This window comes from Homalodisca vitripennis, unplaced genomic scaffold (genome assembly GCF_021130785.1).
Source record: "Homalodisca vitripennis isolate AUS2020 unplaced genomic scaffold, UT_GWSS_2.1 ScUCBcl_7606;HRSCAF=15367, whole genome shotgun sequence".
Lineage (NCBI taxonomy): Eukaryota > Metazoa > Arthropoda > Insecta > Hemiptera > Cicadellidae > Homalodisca > Homalodisca vitripennis.
Genome location: NW_025783723.1, coordinates 1 through 25,868, shown reverse-complemented (window position 1 = coordinate 25,868; position 25,868 = coordinate 1). Strand labels below are relative to the sequence as shown.

General features: G+C 33.3%; 1 pseudogene; it reads right to left on the bottom strand.

The window, feature by feature from the left end:
- Positions 1–610: 610 nt before the first annotated feature.
- Positions 611–25,824, bottom strand: LOC124374235 (annotated as a pseudogene).
- Positions 25,825–25,868: the final 44 nt, after the last annotated feature.

The window sequence follows — 25,868 nt, the reverse complement described above, 5'->3', positions numbered from 1 at the left end:
CGGACTAATAATTATCGATGGGATTATGGGTTGTTTGTAGGAGGGAGTTGCTAAAGAGCCACATATGCTGTTTAAGTTTTTCTTCATTGCATTTACTATAACTGAATAATGATGAATAATTGATGTCTGATTGATAACAAACTATCCCACTGATGTGTAAAAGTTAGTAGTTAATATTCAAGGAGGAGTGGTGACCATAATGTATGTTTTATACGAAATAATGAATTATTTAATATTATATTCGTAATGCGTATCGGTGAGAGTTTGAAGTTGGCCTCACGCTTATTACGTTCCAGTTATATGCATCATTAACAGACGGATGGTCGTTAATATTCGAATTGTGTTTTGGCTCCTGCAAAATAAAAGTCAGTGGTATAAAAATACTGTGTAGCCTTTTAAATGTAACAAAGAATAATATCTTATTCTGAAAGCTCTCTCTCTCTCTCTCTCTCTTAAACTGAGGATGTGGAGATTGAAATGCATTTAATGGCCTTCAGCAACAATCCCTTATTACTAGTTATCATCTTAGCTCAAAGAATCAGTGATATTTTAAAAGTGTATATTGTACTATAGTGCTAAAAGATTATTTCATGAAGTGGACAGACAATACTTCTTCATGAAAGGCATCTATTGGTACAGGAAAAAAATATTTATCAAGCTATATATTGATACATCATAGAATTTTCCACAAAAAATTGAACTCTGAAAAATCTGTAAGATGAAATATAATATAATACTGTTATAAGAGTCGACGCGAGAACAGGAAGGCTGCCATAAAGCACTCCCAATAGGGGCTTGTTTAGTCCACAGGAAGAAGCTGCGGTAAAGTTTCCTTGTAGGGGCAATCCTAGCCGCGAACTGCATCACATGGGGTATGAAGTTCTGCTCGAAGTTGCCAGTAAGAAGATGGGCCCAAGGGCCTCGGGCAAAAGACGGCAACGTCCTCTCCTCCGTGTGTCTCTTTGTCTCTATTTACCATGGAGGGGTATTGGTAATAGATGTCCTCTAAAACAAACCATGGGACAGTAATAATTAAGTTTTATAAATCGTAGGCTATCATTGTTATACAACTATTTCTTGTTATACATTAGCAATATTTCCAAGATTGCAAGATAAGTATTTAGAGGGTTATTACAGTTTTGAGCCTTAAGGCATAATTACTAATCTAAGGGTTCATTTCCTCTAAAGCATGTATATATTCAGGAACCCTTGGCCCGAAGACCGCACACACCCAAGGAAAACCTCACAGAATCGCAATAAGGGCAGATTATGTAGCCTTTATTTTAAACTACGATAATTATTAATATTAATTAAGTCAAATTTTTACGATTTTATTCGCATGCACATTAATAGTTTAAATAGGTTGTTATAAGAATATATTATTTTCCAAAAGTTTTCACCATTATTAGTACTTTTCATATTACGACATGACGAGACATATTAATAAATGCATCCCATGTTTTTGATTGCAAGTTGCAAAGTATAGATATTATCTTTTTAAAAATAAGTTCACTCGTATTTTTCTGGGGAACTTAAACGATTATTACTTTTTATTCAATCGTATAGATTTAAAAAATATTTCTGCTCTTATCCCAAAACCTTAAAAAATATCAAGAAACAAAAATGAGAAATGTCATTTAACATTTTCTTATTAACTATTTACGTTGTATATATTCAGTTTTCATTTTGTAGAAACACTTTTTCTTTTGTTCTAAACTCTCTAATCTCTGGTATTAGACCATTCACTTTAAAAAGTGGTAAATTACTACCAACCAAATGAATATCTTAAAGCTTTCAGATACCAAAAATGTGTTGATATAAACGTGATAATAAATTTGGTACAATCTCAAAATTATTTTACCATATCAGTGCATATATTTATTTGTTTTAACTAAAAATGCTTGAGACCATGTGGTGCATGAGTTTCGATATGCAAAAGTCTTTTCATGAAATCAGTAATTACTGATTTCTTGTAATTGTAAATAATTATTAAAACTAAATAGTAACACAATTATGTAGCATCAAATATGTTATAATAATACACATAGATAAATACCAATGTGTTTATACACGTATGAATTTAAATACGAGAGAAAATACAGCAATTTAAATTATATATTAATACAAATTACATATTAGAACAATGAAAAAACCATTAATAATAATTTAAAAAATGGAAAGGCGAGACTAGCCGACAGAAATGACTAGTTCTTATAATGGGCTATGAATATAAATCTTGTGAATGTGAATGTTTACAATTCTATATTTTGCAACATTTTACACACTTCGGGATTTTACCCTAGATAAATTCATTGAAAAATTTAACTTTTCAATATCATAGAAAATGACTTAGAAATAAATTTAACAACATTTATGATATAATGTTTGATTACCTATTAACTATAGTTATTTCACTTATACCATAATAACCCTATGATTAGTACGTGATTTATATTTGAGGTTATCGGAAGAATATAGTGACGGGAAATAACATTTTTTCTTTACCCAAAACAATACATCAATAGCCCGATAAAAGTCACTTCAAAAATGTGTGTAATGATGTAAGTATTGAAGTATTATATGCAAAAGTGTATGAATGTATTAATTATAAAACATATGCAATTACAATTATATAATACTAGCAGTTACCTGCGGATTAGCACGCAATTTCATATGTTTTGCACCTGTATGAGCATTTCTCTTTCGATTGAATTTTATTTCCGACGGCAATGTTGAGTTTGCCTTCTTCCCACGATCAAGAAAATATGTGAAAAAGTGCATATTTATGATTATTGTAAATGTACTTCGATGTTGGGGTATTTTTTTGTATTGCTGATTTTGTCTCTTTTATGATCAAGAAAACTATACATACGTGCACAGTTCTGAGAAACCTACTTTTGTCAAAAGATAACTAATTTAGGTTTGAGAACATCTTTAAATGTGAAGTAAAGGTTCGACTACATTGTCTCATATCTGCACTGCTAGCAGTTATTCGCCCCCGTAATTTAGTAGACGTTGTACGTGTATTGATGGTTAGAGTAAATTATATTTCCGACAATTTTGAGTTTGCCTTGTTGCCACGATCAAGAAAATACGTCAAAAACTTTTTATTTATGGCCCATCTAATTTATTTTTGTTAGATAGTAACATTATCGTATATCTAATACTTAATAGTTGATCATTATTTGCAGTTAAAAGTACATTAACAAACACACTACGCATTTGTTTACTTATAAAACTTAAAAATATTTTAGAACATTTAGAGCTGGAGTTAGTACATTGATTAAAAAGTACAATCCAGTAAACTTTCATATAGTATATTTTTGGCTGTTTGCTTCAAAGGAAGTTTTCGGTGTCATATTCTGACCATCTTATGTTTTGGGGCATGTTTGTAAGATAAATGAGAACTTTACCTAAACACTGAAATCTAAAAATGGTGTTAAAAATATTTGTACTCACTACAATTGTAAACAAATTGAAAATAACAAAAAATGTTTACACAGAGCAGTTTATTAAGTTTTTAAATGCTCTTTTTTTAATATTCAATAATACATATGATAAAGTGCAAAGGCACTTTCGAATTTATAATATTATTATGATTAGGATTTGTAGATACATTTTTGAATAATTGTAACAAAAAAATCATCTGTGGCAACAGTTCTAATATATAAAGAATGACAAAAAAATCAAGTTAATTTTACAAACACACAATAATTCAAGTAAAGTTTTAATAAATAATGAGAATTACTTTCATGGTGGCCTTTACTGCGCATGTTTATAAATTGAATTATGAGCGATTTTAAATTTTTGTAGGCTACCTTAGCCCTACCAAAACACAGCATAATTATAAAAAGAAAGCACGCTACACGTACATATACTTTATTATAAAATGGTCTAACACTCAAACTTTAACTTCAAATAAATAATTATTTTAAGGACAAATAAACATCATAACTTAGCACCTTCAAATTGTATGTGGCTATAATTATACGTATCTGTCACGTAATTGTATAGTTTATAATGTGAAGGCGCTTTGAAAACTTTTATTTTTATCTTCTACATTTTATTTGTAACTGCTTAAATTAAAAAATAAACGATTCTGGAATCAACCTCGACACAAAAAAAAACTTGCATTAAAAGTTGGTCCAGCCGTCTAGGAGGCGTTCAGTAATATATACACGCACACAACATTATTATAAACCTTGTACATAAAAAAGAGATATAAATAATATTGACATTTTTACTTGTAGATTGCATGAGTAAGACTCATCAGCCGGGTAGTTACTCCTTTCATCTCGTCTTTGCCCACCCAAAACTCTGCCGTCCTGGGTCCAAGTGCTGCGGGGCTCGGGCTGCACCTTCGCCTTTGTCAGCACCTCAAGCCGCTAGGTCGTTAGGTTCTCGCGTTATCGTTCTATACATCGCCGGTCTCTATAGCTAATGAAACGGACCCATAACTGGTACTACTTCCGACTCAGAGAGACTAGCAGATAGAGTGGATCGTCAGTTCAAACACTAATTGCTTGTCTTGGCAAAGCTCCATGACGATCCGGTCAATGACTTGTTCAGTTGTCTTCTGTATTTCACAAATTCAAACGTTCTTTCTTCTCTGATACTGCTCCAGCTCATCCCCTTCCCCACCAACTTATCGTCTAACTCGTGCACCTTCTCCGACATGACAGCCATCTCCCCGTGGAGCTTCCCATCCCCTGGTTGACAAAGTTGAGCACAGTCCGGACCACAGCCTCTACTACCGCCTCAGCTCCTCGGTCAGCCTTTCGACAAGCGGTTTGATTATGTTATTCCCAGAAATGAAGTTTTACGTAGTCAGTGACGGCTTGCAGGGTTCACCTTGCTGGGCTTATCAATTGGTGCCATTGTTGGTGATTCCGAGCAGCTAGATGTAGGATGGCGAAGATAAGGAGGACACCAATAATAATTTTAATAACTCTTAATTTTTATATCATATTTTTTAAGATTGTAGTAGTGAAATACTAACATAATTAATAGAAAATTACAATCTGTGACTCACGTAGGTTATCATTGCTGATGTTCCGTCGGAGGCCAGTTCTGTTTATCTCAGCGCTGGGTCCATTAGCGTAGCTGAGGGTAGTGTAAGGAAGATTATATCCTGGTTCGAGATCAGGTCCCCTCCCAGAATGTCATCCCCACGCAAGGGGTAGCCCACCATGTTTAGGGTATGGCTGTGGTCCGCAGTCACCACCACCAGAGTGTCTTTCTCGTCTCTACCATCTCCAGAGCTCTCTGGACAGTACCGGTATGGTCAGTTCCTGTGATAGGACATTAGCGATCCTTTGTATATTTAGGTCTCTACAACTTTCCAACTACAAAAAGATTTACGTTCTCTATCCAAATCTTTTTAAATCTTAATTTTTCTTTTACTCTTAAAGCTTAGGATTGTCTTACAACCATCCTAAATATCAAACTAGTTCAGTTCCCTAGGCTTCAAAGGTCTGGCACCTCCCAACCTATCTATCCCGGATATCCTCTTGGTACAAAGCAGTGATGGTTCTATCACTTCACTACACTTTAGACGGTTCTTATTGTTATTATGTAAGTTCTAATGCTTTTGGTGTAATTTCAGTAAAGAGATAGCTCCAAAGATAACCTAATAAATACTTTGCAAACTACTGTGTTCAACCAGTAATAAAAAAGACATTTAGAGTTTAAACTAATTGAAGCCTATTTTTGATTTATTTCGTTCGTTTGAAATATAGTTAATAGTTTACCTTAATTAAAATAATCCTTTTAAAACAAAGTGTTACGGGAAGAAATTTTGATGCTGTGATGTTTCTAGATAAGTGAACGCTTAAACTTAAAAGATGAGAAACTCAGAAAAATAAGACAACCAATATGTACGTGGTTCATGGCTATATCAAAATTTAAACCTTATTGTGGCGACAACAAATTGCATACTTACAGATACAAATAGTTTAATTCCACACAAATTCCACCAGTAACTAGATATACATTAAAAAAATACACCAATCACAGCTAAACGTGCCTTGGTATATTCATACATATGTGTGTGTGCGTGCGTGCATGTGTGTGTAATATAATATATATATATATATATAAATTTTATTATAATTTCAATAAACATTGAATCACAAAAAGTACTTGCTCAGCCGGGAGTCGAACCCTGATCTCTCACTTGCCGGGGTGAGTGAATGTTTTACTATAAATATATATATATTCGTTAAAAATTAAAAGGCAATTTTAGCCATGAGTTGGGCAAACAAATAATTAACAGACAAGGTTGGGTTGCATAGGGCAGCACATAAAAGAGATTTCAAAGTGAAAAGAAAAAGATCCGTGTTGTTAAGCAGGAACATAGATAGTAAATAACAGTGTTAAAAGCGAACAGAACCAGAGTCATATAACAAGGTAAACAAGGGTTATAAATCAAACTTTTCACATTCTAGAACATATACAATGGCAAATATTAAGTATATACTCAGCATATATTCTGCTGGAATATTTTAATTGCATTTATTATAAAATCTTAAATTTTATTAATACTATTTTGTATGGTTGTTTAATTTTATATAGCTTATAATTTTCATCTGAACGTACACCGTTGTTATTTTTTATGTTTTTAATTTGTGAACACTGAGCTTTATAATTTTTTTTTCTTAAATGTTATATGTGAAAAGTGTATATTACTTAAATATATTGGAACAAGGTCAAGCCACTCAACTAACTTTATTGAATATATAATTTTGCGTAATAAAAATAATTGGTTATTGGTTAGTACCTGAATCGCTTTGTGGAACTCTACTGTCTCATCCCAAAGCCATCCGCGCGTAGTTCTTGTGGTGAGCCTGGTCGATCTTGCCACCTTCCACGAAAAGGTAGTATCCTCGCTTGTTTTTCTGCAGCATCCTAATAGCCACCTCCGTCATCTCCATTAGTGTTGGCTGCTCGTCATTACCCTCTTCCAAGTGGTTACAACATGTGATACGGTTGGAACAAGCCTAAGTACAAACATTATTTCTCTACTTTTAATAATTATTTTCTATTCGTTAAACCCATTTTAGTTACAAAAATAAAACTGTTGCTGGTTATTTATCTCATAAACATACAAGCCCGTGTTTGATCAATTATGACAACCTGCAATTAAAACAATATTTAGAGGATTAATATTGCTCTTGTTGATTGAAACAGTGTATTTTTTACTTAGTTTTATGTGTGAGAATTCATTATTACCTCTTGATATGAAGTTTAGCAAAAAAAAATAATAAACTGTCATGAATAAAAAAGAAATGGTAAAAAAAATGGTAATGGTAATGCTAATGGTGGTGGTTTTATAAAATAATGGTAAATTTGATTGACTTAATGTTGCAGGAAGAAATATTTTTCTCATGTTATGTGTTGGGAATAGTGGACATGCCTCGATTTGATTTTTTATCACATATTATACTCGATTATGATGGCATAAAAAATGGTGACCTTTGAAGGTTACTTTGCTGACACTTTTTGAAAGAGTGATATTTTATACACGAACTCATATACAAACGCCAGTATATTGTAGGCAGTCAATCTCTCCGATGTCGGTAAAACAGGGACTCTGGCGATTATGCATTATATCAGTACACAAGTAACTGAGCGGACAAATAAAAAAGTAACTCGTGTAACCTTGTGTGCCAGGTTAGTGTTGCTTTCATATGTACAATATATAATATATCATACAAGTTTACAATCATTGCCTCCAACAGGGATATAGTTTCAACTGTTCCATTAAAACATGTATAGGTATTGTTTCATTAGTACAACCATATTTGAGCAAGTTACACAACATGGAGCCAATGCGGTTAGGCAGCGACACCCTAGAGCAGTATTCATTAGGAGAAGTAGTGTACCTTACCCCTTTGGGGTTTGTCCTGGTACACTATAATAAAAACATTCATCCATTAGATAGTCAGTATGTTTTGGGTAAACTTCCAATCAGCTCTTTTCGGCTGAAGGATTTGTTGTCTTGGCCTTATTTACTGGAGTATCTCTCGTACAGCAGGTAGGCAGTGTGTTTCATGTCAACATCTAGCAGCTGTTTTTCTGCCAAAAATAATCAATTTGCCCTTTTAAGCCTTAAAAGTTGCTATCTTGTAAATTATTGTATCACACCTAGTAAGTAGTCAGTGTGTTTGATGTCGACATGTAGCAGCTGTTTCCTGTTGGACACATACTGTGCCTTGCCCCTGTAGGCCTTATCACGATGCCAGTCCATCACTAGGTTACGTTCGTCTCTGCGTTCCCCTTCCCCCCAAGAAGGGTTGATAGGATTGGCGGGTAGGAATTTCTTAGCGTCCTCCACCGAGCAGCAACTTGAAAAAGATGTCATATAGCAATATGAAGTATTTTGCTAAGGAAAAAAAAATTAAGTTACATTCTAATGAGGGACAAAATAATTCAAATTGATCCTACAAAATTCAAGTTGCTCAGGATAGTACTTTATTAACAACCTTTCTATTACAGTCTTAGCCTAGACTTAGAATATACTAGCATATAACAAAAATTGTGTTTCTTGAAATTAGTTTTTTCCAAGCTTTGGAAAAACAAAATTAACTCTGGTAAATAAGCATTCTATGGTAATTATATATATAATTCATTTAAACTATTAATTTGCTCACATTTATTTTTTCGAGAGAATTAAATAATTTGTAAATGTCGCCACTCAGATAATGTCCCCTTACTCAGATACTGTTGTGAAAAACATTGCTAACCATTTACTACTCGTCTCGTTCACGAGTACGTTTGTGATATTTTACACTGAGTCTTGTAAGAAATAAGAGTTTTATTGGGACTAGAGACATCCTGTTGTACACAAAAGCCACTGGTGTAGCAAAGCGTAAATACTTTACGGCTCAAAGGGAATGAAAAAAGTAATTTTGCGAAAAGTGTAATAAAAAAGCCATTAGTTTTGAAAGTCCCCCGGGCCGGGACTCCATCAGGTGAGTTCATTGTCATGTAAATTGCACCGGAAGTAGCGATTGACGGAAACAGCTGATCTGCAAGTCTTAGGCGGAAACAACTCTTCCTTCTCTACAAACTTGGATTATTAGATCTTTAAACAACTGAGGCTTATTATTTTAAATAACGAAAAATTGTATTTGCTTCAAAAAAGAGAAACTTTTTTTCATAAAAATGTAAAATTTAAAGGACGCTCTTGTTTTCAGTTTTTATGAAGAATAATTACATAACGTTATTATAATCTTTAGGTATTTAATTTAAATTATACTACTTATTCTCTGACATTTTGTTTCATTGTTTTTAAGAATGGATACTATTTTTGTCATTGAAAGCTTTTACTATTTCTTTGTTTGATATCTTTCAATGCAACATCTTTATCAATTATAGCCCGCTCGGGAAAGTATTTTATTTCTAGCATATACCAACCAATAATAAAATATAATTAACAACCTAAATACCTTGGCTATATAAATATTGCATGTACACTTAAGCTGCAAATATTAAAATAGATTGCTTTAAAGATGAAGATTTTAAATTAAAAAAAGAAATATCTAAATAATCACTACATACATATTAATTACCAATTAATGTTTAGTTATTATTATTATTATATATATATATATTATATATATATATATATATATATATATATATATACATATACACTGTTGTATTAAATTGTTTTTGAAAATAATTAATTATATTCATTTTTGACGTGTCAACGTCTTAAATTAGGTTGCGGCTCGGAGTCACTCATGAAAAAAGTGTAACGCCCGGTAACGTTTACGATGCCCGTCCAGTGGGTCCGCCACACGGGATCCGCACGGGATAAAAGCAGATAACTGTGGGTCCGCCGCACGGGAATAAAGCAGATAACTATGTTTATTCGTGAAAATGTGGAGTGCTTAGATTCGTCATTTACAACAACTACAACAATAAAGGTAAATAATTGTACACTGATATTTCATTATCGTAAACTATGATTGATTGATTAATTGTTGTTAGATTGACACAAAAAGTTGAGAAACTGAGTTTATAGGTTATGTCATACTATTGACAAATGTTGATAGTGTTAATGTAAATTATTAGTTTAAATCACTCTGCCAATCAATCGTAATTCAGTCGATTGAGAAGAAACAGCGCGTATTGCTAGTCAAACATTTAAAATAACAAATTATAACCTCTAACCTGTTCATAACAGTGCGACCAAACAAACGAACTAAACCGACCAATCACCACGCGCGGAGTTAGAATTTAACTGTGTTTAGCAGGAATTTCAAATTCCAATTTTAGTAAATGTTTTATTCAACTTTACCATTTACAATAAAAAATTTTAATTAATTTCAAATTATGTACAATGTTTTAGTAAACAAAATATATTTCTAATAGTTAAAATTTGTTGCAATTCTTATTTTCATTCAATTCCTTGTTTCCTATTGTGCAATTTAATAATATTCATATCAATAAATATTCTACCGAGAAAAAGACGTTGTCACGTAAAATCTTCGCCCGTAAAACCGACTTTACAGGCAACCATAATTTTTTTTATTGGTTAACTTCCTAGTTCTAAAAAATGTTAAATATTTCATTTAAAGCAACCAAATATAATGGTATCTTATGACTGAGCTAACATCTTATGTAGGTATTCCTCGAAAAAACGTTTTATTTTTATACTTTTAGGGTTTATAAAAACCTGTAAACTATGACATACATCTATATATAACAATATTCACAAACAGCACATACTATTTAGATTTAGATAAATATATAGATAAACACTGTGTTTGATATGAAATGAAAACCTTTTTATTTTTTGCGTTAAAGTTACTATATTTACTAAAAATTATAATAGTGATATAATATAAAATTAATCAAATAATGGAAACTAAGATAATATAATATAATTTTGCTTTGATAATATTTCACAGTATGATTGATTTCATTAAATATTGTTAAGATGCCCAACAAACATCGTTGTCGAAGAGTCCAACTGCAAACAAATTGAAATGTTAGTATTGAAATTATAAGTGTTTTCCAGAAAGGTTAGGGTATCACACGGTAGTACGCGACATAGGACTAGAGGTGGAGTCAGCATATCTCATAGAGACAGGTGGGATAGTGTTGATAGTGAAGTCGATAGTATTCCCAGTACATTGTTTGAGGGCCGCCAATATAAGATTGGGGGCCAATCCAAAAGTATTAATCTAGTTTACCTTGAGGTTATGAGATTTTGGTTTTGTGTATATGTAATATCACATACATTTCTGTCACAATATAGGCTTGCCAGTAACAATCCGTAGTATGGGATTGCCTTTAATACTATTTTATTGGGTAGATAACGTAGAACTCTACATATTATAGTCATTTTCATGATATTTTATGGAGATTTGTGTATTTTCTCCGATCATTTACGCCAGAAACCAAAACCACAATATTGAGTTCTATAAATAAAGTTATATAGAAATTACGGCAACAAATTATGGTATTCACTTCATTTTCTGCAAATCACGGAATCTGTCCTATTAGTAAACTCAGGACAGACTAAAATATCTCAGCAATTTTTAGTATCCCAGGATGAGGTTTTGGACATATAATTAATTTGGCCACAAATGACTTGCTTGAATTTAGCCCTAATTATAAACTCATACGGATGGACCTTACGTGGAAGGCGTGATATGGGCAACACCAATTCTAAACAGGCTTGTGGCAGGTACAGTAGATGAAGCATAAATGGGGTGGATTGAATCTCCCAAATGTGGAGTGTGGAGTGTCTTTGCAGACAACCGATCGTATTCTCAAGGAATGCCCTAATTTCAGGAACTTACAACCCTTAACCAATTACGTGGTAAACTGGCCTTTTTATATTTCTCTATCGAAATATAATTGTCTAGACGTTGTATTAGGATTAGTACTATGCCATATGATAAGAACATAAAATTTTATACGGTCACTATATCATCCTATCAGTGCAAATAACATGTGTAGACTACGCATATTAATTTAACATTTCGACATGGTAACTAATTCTGAAATCAACCTTTCTTCAGGCTAAGCCGGAAGGGATACGATAATTCATTATGGTACTGGCAAAACAGAAAGTGCAGCTGAACACAAAATGCCCATAAGTGGGCCGTCTGTCCGTCTGTTTCTTGTTATAAAAATTATTTATTTTTATTGAAGAAATGTACAATACCTGAACTTTTAAAATTGTTTAGTTTAGGTAGTTTAGGCTATAGATAGAAAAAATCTGATTGTTATAAAAACAAGATGAGACTAATTGTTTTAATCCTTAAAATAACAATATGATATGTTTTAAACTTACCTGAGATTATTTCGGTTGGTTAAAAATATAAAAACTAATAAACTTACATTACAGTTCTTGCCCGGAGCGTTGTGCACCAACTGACTCGCGATGTCCTGACAGTTTTTAGGATCAGTTGTAATTTTCTGTGTCAGCATATCATAGTCACTCTCCCATTCACGGTAGGATATGTGGGCGTAGTGTCCCTGCCGGTGATGCGTGTGTGATGGAGGTGGTGGTGACCAGGCCAGTTCCTTTGCCTGCCTCCTGAGCCCAGTCCAGTACAGTGTCCACGTGATACTTAGGGTCCTGGGACAATGAACAGTTGTCCTTAGGCACCGTTGCCTGTCACACCTAGGGTTCGCGTAGTTGGCCTTGACTCCGCCAAGATAAGCTGTCGAGGAAACAGGCAGAGTCCGCCACTTGTTTGTCCACACAGTAGGTCTACCAACAATAAAACTGCGTCAGAACAAAATGGTTGGTTAGGAATAGGGAAGCAAATGCGTAATAAATACAATATAAATGTATATGATGTAATGATATGAGAATATTGCTGGCAGTGGTATTAATAATGTAAAAACTATGTTATTGTTGTTCATTTAATTTTTTACATCAATCCCAAATAGATGTAATACAAAATCCTTGTATCAAACAATATTTGTGGGAATTAAAAATATAATTTATTATCCTTTATATTATAATGTTTATTATGATATACAAGTAACAATCTGTATACAGAGTTTCCAGTCCAAAAAATACTGTCTCACTTCACCACATGCTTTTGTTAGGCCAAAAAAATGAAGAGATGTCTTATAGTCCAACTTGCTTGGTGGTCGTCTGCTCGTCTGTTTCATTTTATAAAAAAAGTGTATTTACTTACTAAGAAAGTATAGAATACCTGAACTGGTGAAAAGTATTTAGTATAGGTAGTTCGTGTTTTAAAGTTTAGAACAATATCTCTACACGTTTCAAGCTTTAAGAACTCCAAACAGAATAGTTTTATTAAAAAACTTTGGAAATAGAAACTTATGAGTTACTATTAAAATAACAGTTGTAATTCCAAGTTGGACTGACATACACTAAAAATTGTAATTTTTCATGTTGCCCTGCCACGCTACTTGAAACTATGGCAGTGTAAATTCCATTTATGTAATTTGTAATTTTCACTTGTATTTTTGGTGGAATAAATCATTATTATTCATTATTCATATTCATATTATTCAAACTGTGCCACCATATTTAGGTAAGACCAGTAAATGATTGGTACACTATACTGTAAACACCATGTTAGTACACTCTTAAAACTAACCCATTGTGTGTTTTTATTATTTAAAAGTTTGCCAGAAAAACTGAAGATCTTAACACAGGAATTGTCATCTCAGTGTTTACCGTAAAATGATAATACTTAGTATTAGTGCTGTCTTAGAACCCGATTTCATCGTGTTACTAGATTTTGCAATACATTAGTTTGTATCTATTCTTATAATTTTGGTTATTTTTCTCACATGAGGAAATCCACCACATTTTACATTACTTGACTGAACGTCGTGTTCCACTAACCTTAAAAAATAATTTCATAAACAACCACTGTATTACTGAAAATCATCCCATCCCTAAAATTATACGAATACCGATAAAATTATAAGTTCAGTATTTTCAAAGTTGAGACAAATAGGTCGTTCCTGTCTAATAGAAAAATGTGGTGACTGCCCACCACATTTAACCAGACCGCCCGAATCAACGATTAGAACCGGTCTTACTGATAAGGCCGCGTGCGGATGGAGGACCGGTGGTCTGATAACGGGGAGTCTAGATTGAGTCAGGGTAGAGTGAGGACGTCTGATCGGCGAGTGGCGGTGACGGAGATATTACCTGTCGCAAGTCTTAGTTTTATTATTTATTTTAAGAATTTGTGTTACACTATGGATTGATTTAATAATCAGGGGGGGGGTTAGGTTGCCGGAAAATTATAGGGGGGGTCATTGCAAATTATAAATTGTTAGTAAATGTTGGGACGGTTTGTTCGTGATGGGAGGTCGGCGTGTCGGTATGTGTAAATTCGTGTCGGTATGTGTAAATTGGGTGTCGGTAAGTGTTAAATTATGTTTGGCGTTATTAAATTGTTTTACGATTTACTTTTACTGTTTGGTGCTTAAATTTATAACTTAAAATTCTTATCAAAGCTGGCAGGAGAATATTGTGTAATTAGGATTATGGTCGCTCCACGGTCTTCATCGTGCAGGCGGGTACAAGCCTAGTCCTGCGCGATGACACGTTGCTTCCAAGAAATCCATCCCAAAATCGTCACAATTGGTAGCAGAGCGAAAACTATAAAATTTTATTGAATCAAATTATTTTACATCTGTTTTCAAAATCCTTGGTTAACTAAATTCTTAATTACTTAATATTCATTTCCAAATCTTTAAATAAATTTTTTTTTTAATAGAACCTAAAACAAATCATTCGACATTATATAACTTTTCTAAATTGAATAATGTTTCTACACTTATTAACTAAAACAAGGTAATATCAATCTATTTATTTTAAAGAATATTTTATTATCAACAGATTATTATTATCGCGAAGCATTAAATTAGTTTGCCTTTTAAATTGCCGTGTCGTTAGTGTTTAACAATTATCTCCTGCCAGCAATTAAATTATTTAGCCATACTTACGATCTTTATGTATTTCATTACTTTGATTATAATACAATAATCGATATAATTAGTTTCCAACGCTGGCCGACACCACGCCGACAATGGAGAATTGGCTTACATTTCAAAATTAATTTTGTTGAAATTAATATTAAAAAACCTTTCATTTTGCATTACAAACATATTAATTATGAATGATTTATTTTGGAAAGTTTTCGGCCATATTTTAATAGACATATATACGAGTATATAACTAATAAAAATGGGGAATTGGGCATCATAACAAAAGTAATTACATTTCAAAATTTATTTTGTTTTACATTGGTACTAATAAACTTTTATTTTGCAAACATATTAAATACTAAATATCCAACACTTAAATTCGTTTATATTTTGGTAATACTTCTAATAGTCACATATGTAATTAATGTAAAACAATTGTTTCAAATGGCATATTTTCAAATTAAATCAAAATTTCAATTCCAACAGCTATGCTTGAATAAGTACACTATACAGACAGTACTGCTAGTCTATAAGAATACAGAGTTGCGATTGTTGTGAAAGTTTGCATACCTGTAGATCTATATAAACGAATACAACTGGATTGAGCTAAATTTATTTCAAGTATCCAAAACAAACCTATAAAAATACCAAAAAAATGCATAAAATTACATAAAATGTAAAAAAAATAAGTAAATGTCAGGATACTTTCAAACCAGTAAATGCTCACTTTCACAAATTTATTTCTTTCCCATATCCACTACACGGTGTGTTTTATTCAAGCAAGCTTTGGAAAACACTAAATTTTATATAATTTAATCTTATTACAACAGTAATCATCATCTTATTATAATAGATATTGGATACTAGATGGCTGGTTTTCTAGTTTTACTAATTAATTAGTGATACATTTATTACTATTTATTAATTTATACATTGATGATACGTTTATTACATTAGCATTCAATAAGGTCTCTTTAATTCAAACCATACTAGATTATTTTAGAGTTTCCGTGTTTTAAAAATCGATCTTTAATGATTATAACAGTTAATAATACCATTTACAGGAGTAATTTCACATATAAATTGGGAGGTATGTTTTAACGGCAATATCAAGCCACAATATTGTATTTTCATACTATTCTGTTGATTGAAAACATTCAAAATTATAGCTCTCATTGAAGTATATTTAATCGTATCTATTAGGCCAATAAAACTTTATTTTAGATTAATATTGATCAAAATTATAACTTTTATTCATTCGATATAATTTTAAAAACCACTAGCAAAATCAGTTCATATTATATTTTTGGTTCCAGGATGGGGTGTAGTCAGTTTAAAGTTGGGTAAAGTTATATTATACTGGTGAATACCATATATTTTTGTCCGTTATCCCTATGTTTCATAAATGTCTGCAATTCAGTATGTTATTTTCAGAGCTACAACATGCTACAATATTAGTAAGTACAAGTTATATATTACTTCTCTCTATAATAGCAATAAAGCTTACATTAGTTATATCCCCTTAACCAAGATTTAAAAAGGTAAGTTAACTGATGGTGCGGTAGTATAGTTGCTGGAAATAAATATAATCTTATCGCTTTATTATCAGTACCGGAAGTAGGCCCTATTGTTTGCCTTCTGCTGGGATTTTACAACATGCTTTGAGTTTTCTTAATTTATTTAGTACACTCATTTCAAACTTTGGTCTTTCATATTATCGTGAGAAAATCTCGACAGGAAACACTTGAGAAAGTGGAAGTTATGTTTGAGAGTTATTTAAAGTATTGAAATCAATTGAATTATTGAATTTAAATTGTAACATGTTAATTAGTACATACTTAAATAATTATTGTTCTTATTTATTGTAATCTGTAGATATTGAAACTTTGGATATTTTTTTCACTGGGTTAAAAAAAAGTATTTAACTTATACGATAAGTCGAGTAAAGTTATGATACAACAGTTAATGAAAATTAACAATTAAACATTATAGATTTTCCTGTTTATTTGCGTGTTTGAAATATCTCTTATATATATATGCATACTGTTGGTAATGAATGGTTTGATTTAAACAATGGCTTATTCGCACCCGTTATAGAGATTTGTCTTTAACTAAAATTAATATATTTTAGACTCGGTATAACTCATGCAATTTAATATATTTCTTGCCTCCTATTTTTAGAAAGCCCTACGCCTCGCTCTTACATAAATTAAATGAATAATTCTCACGTAATTCACTTAATGGGTGACTCACTAGCCCGACGTTATTTTTTTCTATTTAAGTAAGTTCAAAAAGTTCACAATTAAAGGTTGAGACAAATTTTAGTTTTTCAGGACTTAAAGTATGTGATTTAAAAGATAAAATCAAATCACAGCGACCTTTTTTAAATTCTGATTACCCTCTATTCCTGCTGATCGGCACAAATGATATTCTGAACGCCACGCCTGTTGACATTTTAAAGCAACAATTTTGTAGCTCTATTGAAATGCATTCGACGTCTATGTCCAAATTTACACATTCTAATCTCTCAGCTTCCGGTTTATCCTCGTATTCAACGGTGCAATCACACAGTTAATAAATTAAATGCCTTCAACCAGTTTTTATCTTCATTGAAGTCGGTAAACAACACTATTGTTCCTACTACTCCCACGGTCATTTATAATCGAGAGTTATTCCATAAATTTTACCCACATTCGGACAGACTAGAACAGCGTACAGTTTTAACAATGAAGGGTTTCTACTTTTAACAATGTTATTGAAAGATATATTTAAAAAAAAACTCTTGAAAACCAGTTATTAAAACGAGCTAAAATAGAATATAGACTTGTTATTTTAAAACTGAATTAAATGTTTCATAGGTTTAATATACAGACTGTTGTTTATGTTTTCTGTAAAAAAATACTTTAATGCCAGTAAGTAATAAAAGGGTATCCATAAGATAAAATATGATGCATATATAAGCCTTAAGTAATAATATTACTAAATATAATAATTTTTTATCTGTCCAATTGAATATTACGCTTAAAATAATTGGCCACTATAATAAAATTGAAACTATCAAATGAAGCACTCAATTATTGCAGTAATTAATTAATAACAAATATATAGTAAAAGTGAAACATACAACAATATTAATTGGTAAAACTCCCCTTATGGTTACAATGGTACTGAATACCCCTCCATCTTTACATAATAAATAGTATTGTGATATTAGTATTGATATAATTTAGTAATTGATATAAATTTATTTATATTGAGTCAAGCATAAATAAGATGTTAGAGTCCGAAGATATCCTCAAAGAAGACGTTAGTGTCACTGATCCACCGTATGAATGGGAAAAAAACGCCCTAAAGGACTGGCTTGGGTAAATCTACTAAATGCATCTCAGGCCAAAGAACAGTGCTTATGTTGGGGAATAACTCCAGCACCTAAATTAGAGAACAAAATCGTGTTCTACTAAAAGAGCGTATCAGTGGAGCCAACTGTCAAGCAAACTGTTCTTAATCCAACAGAGTCGTCTACTAGCCATACAACCACAGAACATTCAGAGTCCCGTAACCGATTGGATGCAAATAGTCCCACACAACGGCAACCGCTGTGGGAAACCAAATTGCGTCAGCCTTGTCGCAGATGCAGGGGACTTCACCGTCACCCTCGACATTCACGCGCAATGTTGCCCTCTGTGTTAACTGATTTAATTACAGCTTTACCATCGCTTGATGGAATAGTTATTAGAAAACTACTCGATTTTGTTATAAAATTTAGGGAAATTTTGATGCTAAATTTAGCTAATCCAGACAGCATCATATTAGCAATTTTACCTAAAACTACAGGTCAATTAAGAAATATCTGGCTACAAGCTATTTCATCAAAACAGAATCCGGAAAGTCTAATTACCACCGTACTCGATACTTTTCTGCCTACTAGAGCTCGTCAACAGGCCACGGTCGAACTTATATATAGAACCCAGAAACCAAAACGAAACACTGGTTAGTTTTATCAATGATATCAGACCGTTAGCAGAATTGCTTATACCGGCTATTTCACCCCAGGAGATGCTTGAAATTGTCATTACAGGAATTAACCCTCAAACCAGAGCTCGATTAGCAGGTTTTCCGGCTCCAGCCACCATTTCTGAATTGTTGAGCTTAGCCCCCCGATTACAAGTAATTCAAAAATACGGAAAACCGGTTCACACAAGATTTAAATTCACCGGGGAGTATTAATCAACAAACTGGACCACAGGTCCATGGTGGACGTCAACTAAACCAATCTTATAGACAAATAGGGAAGAGGCAATGTAACTTATAATCGATTATCCCATACAAGATCAGCAAAATAGTTTTCATAACCGCCGCAGTCAATCGGGACAATTTACTCAACATAGGACCCTCCTTTTCAAAATATGAATACAAACAATAGGAATCAACTTATATAATCAATTCTCCAGAAATCAATCTCAACGTGGGTTTTTAAACTACAAAAGAGGGTTTCTAATGGGCGGAGAATCCTCTCTTCTAACTTTAACCGCCCGTTTTGATAAAATCAAGCCAGCAGTGAAGACACCTTTCACCAAGTCGGCTCAAGCTCCTTCTTTCCCGGGAGTTCAGTTTTGTACAGTTCCTTTGACTTTTCGCAAGTTAATCATTAATTCTTTGGTAGATTCGGGTTCTTCATTCTCCATTATATCGAATGCCTGTTTTCAGAATTTAAAGAATATACCCAAGGGTGATAAAATCTGTTTCAACCATACATGAGTCAGCCATTTCAGCCTCGGGACAAAATATAAATATTTAATTTAAAGGTTATATTACACTTCAAAATTTCAAACTTGTCTTGGGATTTTTCCTTTTCTTGTCGCCTCAGAATTACCAATGCCAATTATTCTGGGCTGTGATTTTTCTAACTAAAACTAGGGTGATCATTAATATGGCAAATAAAACATTAACTTTTCCATATGGCACTCCTTCGGTCATGTATCTCGCTCAATCAGCTGAATTACCAAGTACAACAATATGTCCAATTAAGTTAGGGGAAAACCTCTCATCTGATCAAGCGGACCAACTGTTAAGACTAGTAAATGAATTTCCAGAAACAATTACTACTAAATTAGGCCGTACAAATTTGGTCGAATATCAAATCAAATTAAATTCTGATACAATCGTTAGAAATAGGCCCTATCAGTTTGCTCCACCTAAAATGGAGGCAATCAAGGAACATGTGGATCATTTATTGGCCAACGGAGTGATTAGACCATCAATGTCTTCCCTATGCGTCGCCAGCATTTTTAGTACCAAAAAAAAGGCGGAAAAACGCGCATGGTAATTAACTATAGACAGCTTAACTCATTAATAGATCTTGGAGGCAACTCCCATGCCAACTATAGAATCTGCTTTCCAGCACTTAGGGCAAGCTACTTTCTTTAGTTTGGTGGATTTAAATCAGGCATATTTACAGGTCCCTTTACAAGAGAACTCAAAGAAATATACAGCTTTTGTTCTACCTTTCGGGCAATTTGAGTACAATTTTCTGCCTTTCGGTCTTGCAACCGGCTCTCAAGTCCTAACACGTTTAATTGATCAAATTTTTGGAGATATAAAATACAAATATGTGTTCAATTTTTTCGATGATTTGTGCATATACACAAACGGTACTTTTGATCAGCACTTGTGCCATCTCCGAGAAGTCATAAATCGGCTAAAGCAGGCAGGATTAACCATCAATCCAGATAAAATGACCCTGGCAGCAAATCACATCCAATTTTTAGGTCACACATTTGCCAATCATACCGTGACGATTTCACACGGATAGGTGCAAGCCAATAGTTGAGTTCCCCGCTCCTAAAAGCTTGAAACAGCTAAATAGATTCTTGGGTATGACAGCCTTTTATTCTAAATTCATTAAATCATTTGCAAAAATAGCGCAACCACTTAATAGTCTAAAGAAGAAAGGCGTAAAATTTACCTGGGGGCCTGAACAACAATCCGCATTCGAAACTTTAAAAACAGCCTTGACATCAAATGCAGTTTTGAAAATGCCGGATTTTAATCGATCTTTTGTTTTACAAACCGATGCATCAACCTCCGCCTTAGGTGCTTCACTCAGCCAAGAATATAATGGCAACTTGATGCCAGTGGCATTTGCTTCGCGACCACTAAACAAGCATGAGCAAAATTATGACACTCTTCAACTTGAATGCCTGGCTGTTGTCTTTGCCTTTTCCAAATTCCAACAGTATCTTGAACATAGGGAATTCCTTTTGCAGACGGATTGCTCGGCATTATCCTGGCTTTTAAAACCACTCTCTCCGCACGGAATCCACATGCAATTTTATTTTCAGGATGACCAGAATTCAATCCTAATCCCTCACATACACTACACAATCACATAACAACTTTCTGATTGTATCGAACTCTTTCCTGTTCGGGGGGTGGGTGTGTGACATTTTCCCGTTGTTTTAGAATTTATACAAAATATTAACGGTAGGTGCGATCGCCTATTCGGTCATTACTTGAAGGGTGACTAGTACAAGAGTAGACCAACAGTTGGATTTTGTTCCATCATTATTATCAATACGTAATTGGTCCTCCTGTCGTCACCCGGCTCTTCGATTGGTGGAGAGCACCCAAAATTTTTGGATATTCCAAATTGAAATTTTTATTAACTATATGTTTCTTCCTTCCCACTTCCTTCTCCATTTTTTTCCTTTAAGGGGGGGAGATTGTGGTGACTGCCCACCACATTTACCAGACCGCCGAATCAACGATTTAGAACCGGTCTTACTGATAAGCCGCGTGCGGATGGAGGACCGGTGGTCTGATAACGGGGAGTCTAGATTGAGTCAGGGTAGAGTGAGGACGTCTGATCGGCGAGTGGCGGTGACGGAGATATTACCTGTCGCAAGTCTTAGTTTTATTATTTATTTTAAGAATTTGTGTTACACTATGGATTGATTTAATAATCAGGGGGGGGGTTAGGTGCCGGAAAATTATAGGGGGGTCATTGCAAATTATAAATTGTTAGTATGTTGGGACGGGTTTGTTCGTGATGGGGAGGTCGGCGTGTCGGTATGTGTAAATTCGTTGTCGGTATGTGTAAAATTGGTGTCGGTAAGTGTAAAATTATGTTTGGCGTTATTAAATTGTTTTACGATTTTACTTTTACTGTTTGGTGCTTAAATTATAACTTAAAATTCTTATCAAAGCTGGCAGGAGAATATTGTGTAATTAGGATTATGGTCGCTCCACGGTCTTCATCGTGCAGGCGGGTACAAGCCTAGTCCTGCGCGATGACACGTTGCTTCCAAGAAATCCATCCCCAAATCGTCACAAAAAATTATCGCATTATTGTCTTTGAATTATTTACTGAAGCTAAAATGAACAATGTAGACAAATAAGATTTTTCCAAAAGATTAATGACAGAACTGAAGAGCAGGATCCTACCTTAGCAAGCCCGCGTGAAAGGGAAACTGTTCAAAGCTCAACTTGGTATCTTCCCCATATCGATTGTTCAGTTGCCCAAGGTATATTCTGGCTGCGGTGATGGTCGTCATAGACAAGCCGTCACCCAAGAAGAAGATGACGTTCTTTGCCACTCCTTCAATCTGCTTGACCTTGAGCTTCTGCCTCAGTGTCTGCTCGGCCTGTGACCTCCAGTACCACACCTCTGAAATACAGTAACTATTATAATATGGTCACTTCATTAACACGCAGAATGATTGTAAATAGTAGAATTGCAAAATTTTGAATCTTTACATGCATTAAGTTATCACTGGGTATTGTGTTTTATGGATCAATCTTTATACTACAAATATATAGCTCATTTATTTCAAAATCTAAACATGTTTATTTATGATAACTCGTGTCTTTGTCGAAATGTTATATATTTTGTCCATATAACTATCCTGAATATTTTAGATCAAATATTACATACCACTCATGAACAATGATCATATTTTAGGGCAAATATAAACCATTGACTCAATATGTTTATTAGTTTTTAGAAAGGTGTTTGAGAAATATTAATTGCGGAATACAACGAGGATATTAGGGCTTAAGGTTTTTTTAATGAAGAGAAAAAGTTTCTTATGAGTTTAACTTAAGAGACTTAGAATATTTAATGCACGGGCTAAAAATAATCAAATTAGTTATCTCATTCAGTACTAAAAAGCATAGTTATTGATGTTTTACTAGTCAAATCAAAATATTTTATATATAGTCAAAATGTGTTAACATATCGAGACGAAATCACATAAAAGGTTTGATTTGAATACTCAAAATGTATATATAAACATACGTTTACTTTCATAATTTTAGTATTGATCCTTAAAATGCATTACCTGCGGAAATGGTTCTACGGATAGAGTCTGCATAGGGGCAATAACAGAGGGGTTGTTTGAGTTTCGCCGGTCAAGTGGAGGGTGGCCAGTATTGGGTGTGGGTGGGGGCGAGGGTGAACTGGATAACACACCACTTAGACCGTAATGTAATCTACATGCACAAGGAGTTGGAGCTATTGATACACCCTTCCCTTTAATATCTCACCTTTGCTCTTTTGAACCCCAGCTCCGGTATGTGAATTGTGCATTAATACATAATAATGAGTACTAAGGATGAAAAATAAGTATATGGGTACTCAGAAAATTACATTCGTGGTATCAGGAACTATAGAAGGAGTTAAATATATATTATGTAGCTTGTAAGAGATCATGCAACTAAAGCTAAGCCTCCTACCTAACATAACACTGTCTGATATGTAATTATTAATACAGATTTACTTCTTAGTTTGAATTATACATATTGTATTGCAGAATTAACAAAAGGAAAAAACAATTATAATACCTACAGGATAGAGCACTTATTTATTTCAAAGTTGTACAGATAAAATAAAACAGTGAAAATCTTGAGAAATGTGTAGTTTTGTTTAAAAATCATTCCCTGAAGCTGCTTATCTTACTCAAAAACCACACTCTCCGTAAAACAAATTATTGGGCTAAAAACGGTAATTGAGAAAGCTTGGCACTCGAAAATATTCTGTAAACGTGTAAAACACATGCATACACCATTTATTGATATAGATTATTTTCCTATTAACATAATTGCACATCATATTATTTTAGGTTAAGTTAATGGCTCTTCACCACTAATTATATAAATGTTTTAAACGAAAAATTTACCTTGGATGATGGTTAATGTAACTTATACTTTTTGACATAGAATTACAGATTCCTTATCTTCTCCAATAATATTTGGTACGCTACCTACAAACGAGATATTTAACCATTCTAAGTCTTCAAATCGACATAATTCGTCGTTTTATTGTTCACATTTATAAATAGAGTTTATATTGAATTCTAGGAACTTTGCTACAAAGAAGTGTACGTTTTAAATGTATATGTAGGTAAATTAAAGATTATAATAATGATGGTAATTGCAATATAGAACTTTTAAAAGTGACAGAAATATGGAACATGTGAACTCCTACTCTAAGACCTTCCAATTTTCGAAAATGAAGACAGAGGAAATAGTATAGTCATATTTAAGTTATAAATTCTTCGGGAAACACGATATATTTTATCGTATTTGATTGTACAAACATCTTTTGCAGATTCTTTTCAAGCGCAATTAATAAAACAATGTTTACCGTATAATTATATAGTTGAAATTCTTAGGAATACCAATGTAAGTTAATTTTGTTATTGCCTAACAAAAAAATGCTTCATAGCGATCTTTGAAACAGATGAGGAGGTGAGTATCACAGCATTCTTATCTAAACTTTGATAACGGCATTGTATGAGTATTATGGTTGTTATCTATCACGCACCATAAGAGTGTATTTATAACTGTGTTTTAATATCAGTCCCAAATAAACCTTGATTGCTTATTTAGAACGGAAAACAGTTAACTATGATTTTAATAGTGAGTCAAGCACATACAGTTATATTATAGGACCTATTATTATATGATGCACTGTTAGGAAAGATCAAAAGATTAACAGCTCTCTTTCTCTCTCTATCTCTCTTTCCCTCTAACTTCCTCTCTCTCTCTTCCTCTTCTGATGTCCTGATGTTTCATGTCATTCCATGAGATTTGGTTGAGCTTTAGCGAATATTTTTACATTTGTCTTATGAAAAACCATGATGGAAACGATAAAATAGCCGAATGAAAATCTTTGTGGACAAACTCTGTGCAGTTACATGAGATTTCAAAAAGTTATTCAGAGAGTTAAAAAAAAACATAATACAGGTGAAAGACGAAAAGTTAGAAATTGGTTACAAAATTTTGATTTCAGTGAACTCAGTGAACAAAAATGTGATGTTTAATGTGGCAAGTTATAGCAAGAAATATTTCACCTGTAAACTTTTAATCATGCATGGAGCCTTCAATTCTACATAAGCAAGACTGAATTTTAATACTGTATATTATATTTAACCATTCAATTGGGTTAAGTGTCAGAAGTCACTCAGTAGGCTGACAGAATTTATCTCTGTCTGCTGAGGGACGTTAGATGTATAATTTCTGTATAACTGTCCTGCATGTCTTAACTGTCTGCTGGACATCTCAGTATTGCCAATATTGCGATCAGCCAACGATTTAAAATGTTTGTAAAGCAACCTCAAGCGAAGCTTGTTACGCGAAATGCGGTGGAGGTATCGTTCTATCTTGTTAAAATGTAAGAATAGATCTGAAAAATACGGGATTTTTTTCGATTAAGGTTGCTTGAATTCGAAATGAGGTCACTGGTATTTACTGCTTGATTTATAGATGATTTTTGTGAGATTGCCTAAAGAGTGTAAAGATACTGACCATTCTCCTGAAGATCTTGTTTATTATCGACCTGTTCATCTGAGATATCGTACCGATATCGATCCAGCCCTGAAAACATTATATAGATCATTACATTAAGCATGTAAGGTATT